The 6298-nt window shown below is 39.2% G+C and overlaps 2 pseudogenes; both read left to right on the top strand.

The window, feature by feature from the left end:
- The first annotated feature begins 2109 nt into the window (after window positions 1–2109).
- LOC139019549 (NTF2-related export protein 1-like) lies at window positions 2110–4298 on the top strand (annotated as a pseudogene).
- A 529-nt stretch (window positions 4299–4827) lies between these two features.
- On the top strand, window positions 4828–4972 carry LOC139001449 (small nucleolar RNA SNORA48; annotated as a pseudogene).
- The last annotated feature ends 1326 nt before the right edge of the window (window positions 4973–6298 follow it).

The raw sequence follows: 6298 nt of genomic DNA, 5'->3' as shown, positions 1-6298 counted from the left end.
TAGTGGGCAGTTCAGCTTTTAAAAGTAGCTCAGAAATCATTCCTTTAGCAGCCTAGTTAAGAGTCCCCAGGTAGACCCAAGGAACTAGTCCAGTTGTTCTTAAATTTCTGGCCCTTTAAATACAGTTCCTCATGTTGTGACCCAACTATAAAATTATTTTCGTTGCTACTTCATAACTGTAATGTTGCTACTGTTATGAATCGCAATGTAAATATCTGATATGCAGGATGGTCTTAGGCGACCCCTGTGAAATGGTCGTTCGACCGCCAAAGGGGTCGCGACCCACAGGTTGAGAACCCCTGAACTAGTCGTTTCCAAAAACTTGCCAGGTGATTCTAATATGTAGCCAGAGTTGCATAAAACAAATCACAGAGAAGAAACAGGGACAACGGTTCTCGGAATATATCTGTCTTGGAGCTTTTCAGGTCAAGTTCAGAACTCTTTTCCTTGGAGAGAGGCAGGGTAACATTTTCAGAGTTATTTCAGTTAACTTTGCAAATAGCCTCTGCTTCTCTGCCAGAATGAGAATGTGTTGATGTCAGGTGACTGGCAAGGGGGCCAAGTCCATTGCCTCAAGTCTCCCAGGGTTAAAGTGGTAATTAATTAGGAGTAAAAATGTGGGCTGGAAAAAAATGTTTTTGTGAATCGGAATTGGAGCAAGTGAATACATCTCTCCCTTATTTCTGTTACCTGGAATCTGTGAGACCTCTGCCTTGGTATAATTCAAGTAGATATTTCTCTCTTCTTAAAATGCCAGGTATGATTCTGGAATGCCACAAATAAACATTTAAGTTTTAAGGTGTTGCTCAAAGACAGGTTTATAGACTGTCTGCTTCAATGCCCCTGGGAAGTTCATACAATGAAGTTTCCTGAGCCCTGTACCAGATCGGTGCATAAGAAACTCTGCAGTGAAGCCAGACGTCTCTATTTTATTTAGTTTTTACTTATGCATGTTGGATCAGGGAGTGTTTCAGAGACATTCCCCTCTCAATAAATTTCCCTCGTTTCTTTAGAGCACAGGAGGTATCAATGCATGGTCTGTGTTCCTCAAAACAATGAGAAAAGTTCATGTGAACATCCCTTTGCTGTAACGCTCTTGTGGAATGTGATGGTCCAGTGCAGGCAGAGGCCCGTGTGGGAGGCAGCCCAGACAGCGGACTTACGTGATCAATATCTGAAATAAGGCTCCTCCTGCTCCAATAATTTGCCATTTTAATATTCTACAGCCTTTTGTTCCAGATAGTGTTACTGTTCCACAGAAGAGCAAAAATCTGTGCTACATGACTTAGTGTCATTTTGGATCAGTGAGTTTTGTTTGACTTAGGAAGACCTGCAGGTATTCCCAGGGAGGTTTCAGAAATCAATAAAGCTGCCCTGGCCACCGGTGTGGTTCAGTTGGTTGGAGCGTCATCCCATACACTAAAAGGTCGTAGGTTCGATTCCCAGTCAGGACACAAACCAAGGTTTTGGGTTCAAACCCCAGTGGGAAGGCAACTGATTAATGTTTCACTCTCACACCAGTGTTTCTCTCTCTTTCTCCCTCTTCTTCTTTCTCTACAAATGAAAAAAAATCCATTAAAAAATAAATAAAGACAAAAATAAGGAGTAAGTAACATTACTTTAAGGATAACTTGATAGAGAGGAATATAGACAATAACCTAGTGAAGTAACTCAAAGTCATAAAACTAGTCCTCCCCTAATCAAGCCAATGTCAGAAATTGCACTGCAAAGATTCTCCTTTCACTGAGAAAGCCTCAACTATCCACTCACAGGTCCTACTTTCAAGAAACAAGGAGAAGCTGCAGAAGCAATGAGAAGGCTTAGGGTCCACTGCCCATAACCCCCTAGCAGAGACCCAAGGAGGAAAGGAACCAGCCCTGTCTTTAAAACTATAAAAAGAGGTATTTCTTGTCCTTCAAATCACACATGAATTCACATGGATCAGGTTTGTAAGATTTTAGAATGTCATCCACATGTAGAAGAATAAAGCTCATTGATAATGACTTACACAATGAGTGTGAGAACTGGAAAAAAGAACAGCTCATGCTCTGACATTGGTCACCTGAGGTCACCTCCAGAGGCTGGAATGATAGGCAACTATCCATAGACATGGCCAATTGTAAGCCCAAGTATCACATTTTACATGTATCAGATTTCAAGCCTTGAGTAGGCACTTACTGAATACTTGCTGATCTGACGGGTATAGCAATTGGCAATGAGACAGAGCTCCCTTTTCAGTTAGCCAGCTGCTATTTTTCACAGACTGCTTGTCAGGATCTGTTCTGTGATAGACACAGCCTCACAATATCTTGTGCCAAGACTTGATTTGAAACCAAATGAAAAAGAACCAAACAGGTGGTAAATATCCAGGTGTTTCTGGGGTTACATTAATATCATCCATGTTATCATCCGAGAGAAGGAAAGTTGAGATCAAACAGTAAATGGTTCATAAAAAGGTCATTTGCTGGAACAAAAAGCAGGGGGATTTAAAATTAATCCAATCTGAGTAATTTAAATAGACTTTAAAACATTACACACAGGTCTAAAGAGCATGTGGAGGTATACCGGTGTAACTTTTATTGGTAACGTAAATTATTTAATTAGTACAAATATTCCTTGAAGATGAAATGCATCAAAGGATAAACAGATGGCTGTCAAGTAAGTACATTCAATAAGTTGGCATGCTACTCCTTAATGTTAGCCACACAAACAAAATTCCTGTTTGCTTAATTAATTCAATTGTTTTTATCCACTATATAATAAATGGCATTGATGACTGATTCAGAGTTGGTTCTGAAAATAGCCAATTCACCTGCTGCTGCTTGCCTGTTATGGCATTGATGTTTATTGCTAAGCCATATTCTCTTACAGGTGAGTATAATCATCCTTTAGTATGTAGATATCAAGTACCTGGACCCACAAATTCAGCAATAGCTTCATTCAAAACACAATATTACAAATGCATACACATGAGCTCAAATTGAAAATTAAAAGCCAACAATTTTATTAAGGGCCAAAGATTTAAACTATATTAGCAATTATCTAAAATGAAATTTTAAAAACATAATACGCCATGAACTCTGTGGCTCCTCTTTCATAGGTCCAGTCACCTGATCTCCAGTTCATTCCTCCCTCTCTTGCCTAGTAGCTACCAGTGAAAGCAGCAGGTCTCAGAACATCAGAAAGAAGAAAGCACACAGATAGCAAAGTGCATATGTGATCTGAACAGAGGAAAGGGATGCCTAAAAATAGGAAAAGCAAGGACTTCTGATCATAATAGTAATCAAAATGGATCATGGAACTTGGAAATGATGACACATAGCATCCCCAAAATATACAGACTACAGAGAGAAAATATAATTTCCTATGGAATTAATTATCCAATTATGCAGAATATGAATTACTCTTTAAAGTAAAGTTTGGGAAGACTGAGACCCAAACTTACAGGATTTTCTTTTCCTGTTAGGGATTTGTAGACTAGAGGAGAATGGTGTCTTTCTAGTTCTGATTTTAGTATAGTCAAAAATAAATAATTATAAAATAAGGCATAAAAGTGAAAGAAATAAAATATTGTGATAAGCATAATAAAAAAATTAAAAAGACAGAAAATAATGGTGATTATGTTTAGGGAGTTTAACATTTAAACAAGGATAGTGCCAATAGAAAATATATGATAAATAAGTGAGGCTAAAAATGAAAGAAAACATTTGGAAATTGTTTAAGTTAAAGAAATAAACCAAGGGGGCTGCCACGACCCAAGCTGACAAGAGCTGTGGTCCCTGACTCAGGCTGACTGTGGTCCCTGCCCACAGTGAACCCCGACATTACCCGTGCAGCCCCAGCTCCCTCAGGTGCAGGAGGAACCTCTTTCAGCAGAGATGGAGATGGCATCTGTGAATTTCAAACCTATACGGATGACTCCTGCAGGGCTACTGAGGAGCTCATCAGCATCTACTATACCACCAAGTAGAGGTATCTGCGGTCCCACTTGTACACATGGGCCCAACATCATAGTGTGGAACAGAAGCGCTGTTTTAGGACAAGAATCCTTGAATGAGTTTTTTTGAATGTTGGCATCTAGTGAGTTCAAAATCAAGTGGTAGACTGCCAGCCTGTATATGATGAAGCCACACAAGCCAGACCACAGTCCTTATTGTGATCTAACAGTGGAGTTTGAAGGCAACAAACAATGGGACTTCAACCATAACTTCCTCCTGGCTGCCCAGGCCTGGTCCAGCAACAAGGTGTGGAAGATAGCAAGCTACTGCTCTCAGTTCCAGGACTGGGCCAGCCTGTAGGGCAGGAAAGGCCTTTGCTTCAGGTCCAGCTCTGGAGGCAAACATAGATCTCAAATGTGGGGTAACAAGTTTCTTTCTGTTGTTGAAAGGCTATACCGCCCAAGCTGTACTCTGTATTTGCCCAAGTCCAAGGAGCTCCTTTCTGAGTGTATACTTGTTTGTCAGAGTTGCTCTTTTGAAATAGTAAAATTTTCTATTTTTCTACTTGCCCAATAGAGACCCTAGTTCTGGGAATTGTGACAAAACAACAATACAAATGTTAAAAGAAGAAAGAAAGAAAGAAAGAAAGAAAGAAAGAAAGAAAGAAAGAAAGAAAGAAAGAAAGAAAGAAAGAAAGAAAGAGAAAGGGCAAAAACAATACTGACAATTATTTGACAATTTAAAATGAAAAATAAATCTAGGGAATTATCCTGATCTGCTTCCCTTCTTTATTGAGTAATTATACTTTAACAAACTTAGTTCATTATTATCATGGAATTATGGAATTTTGTGGCATAAATAAAATGAAAATTAGTAAGTCAATGTGTTTACCCCCTGGCAATGAGCAAGGAGACACCTGCTTGGTGGTGTTGCTCTTATATCAATCAGGGGCAAAACAGACATGCAGTCCTTTATTCATCCTAGCTTTATGTCTCTGTTGGTAGCCAGAGCTGTTTCATGCCTGAGTCACATTATAAAAAAAAAGTCAACATGTTGACCCACTTCTTGGTTCATAGATGGTGGTCTTGTTTCTATAGGCTCACATGGTGAAAGGGACAAAGGAATTGGGGGTGTCTCTTTTATAAGAGCACTAATCCTGATTATGAGGCCCCACTTCCAAGTGCCATCACACTGGATATTAGATATCAACATTTGTATTTTGGGAGGAAACAAACATTCAGTTTAAAGCAATATCCATCAGCTTCCTATTTGTGGTATATATTTCTTAATGTTCTACCTTTACAAGGCTGATGATATAAGAGTTTGCCATAGGGACAACATGAAGCATAACAACATAAGCATCATAGGGGTACCAGAAGGAGAAGAGAGAGAGCAAGGGATTGAGAATGTAGTTGAAGAGATAATGACTAAAAACTTCCCTAACCTGGTAAAGGAAAAAGACACACAAGTCCAGGAAGTGCAGAGTGCCAAACAAGATGAACCCAAAGAGACCCATGCCAAGACACATTATAATTAAAATGGCAAAGGTTAAAAATAGAGAGAATCTTAAAAGCAAGAGAAAAGCAATTAATTATCTCCAAGGGAACTTCCATAAGACTATTAGCTGATCTCTCAACAGCAACATTTCAGGCCAGAAGGAATTGGCATGAAATCTTCAAAGTGATAAGAAGCAAGGACCTACATCCAAGACCACTTTATTCAGCAATGCCATCATTAAAAATTGAAGGGAAAATAAAGAGCTTCCCAGACAAGAAAAAGCTAGAGGAGCTTGTTATCACCAAACCAGTATTACAAAAAACATTCAAGGGTCTGCTTGAAGAAGAAGAAGAAGACCAAAAAATGGAACAGAATTAAAAGAATTAAATGGCAATAAATATGACCTATCAATAATCACTTGAAATGTAAACAGATTAAATGCTCCAATCAAAAGATCTGAACAGAGGAAAGCTGAATGGATAAGAAAAAAAGACCCATATATATGCTATATATAAGAGACCAACAGCAGAACAAAAGATACACACAGACTAAAAGTAGAAGGATGGAAAAAGATATTTCATGCAAATGGAAAGGAACAAAAAGCTGGGGTAGCAATACTTATATCTGATAAAATAGAGTTCAAAACAAAGGCTATATTAAGAGACAAAGAAGGACACTATATTGTAAATATGTCTCGCTTCTCCGACTCCAGCACGGCTAGAGAGCGTTTTGGTTCCTGAGTAGGGGTGGCTGGGGATTGAGAAAATGAAAGAAAGAGACAGACACAGAGGTGGAAGGAAAAAGCTGAGGCTGGGTGGGACCACTGTCCTCTGACCGGTACAGGGACAGAGACCCAGAGCCGA

The sequence above is a fragment of the Myotis yumanensis genome, unplaced genomic scaffold, assembly GCF_028538775.1.
Source record: "Myotis yumanensis isolate MYYU_CA2020_CCGP unplaced genomic scaffold, mMyoYum1.0.hap1 SCAF_1, whole genome shotgun sequence".
Lineage (NCBI taxonomy): Eukaryota > Metazoa > Chordata > Mammalia > Chiroptera > Vespertilionidae > Myotis > Myotis yumanensis.
The sequence above is the reverse complement of the archived record's forward strand: the minus strand, read 5'-3'. Positions and strand labels throughout refer to the sequence as shown.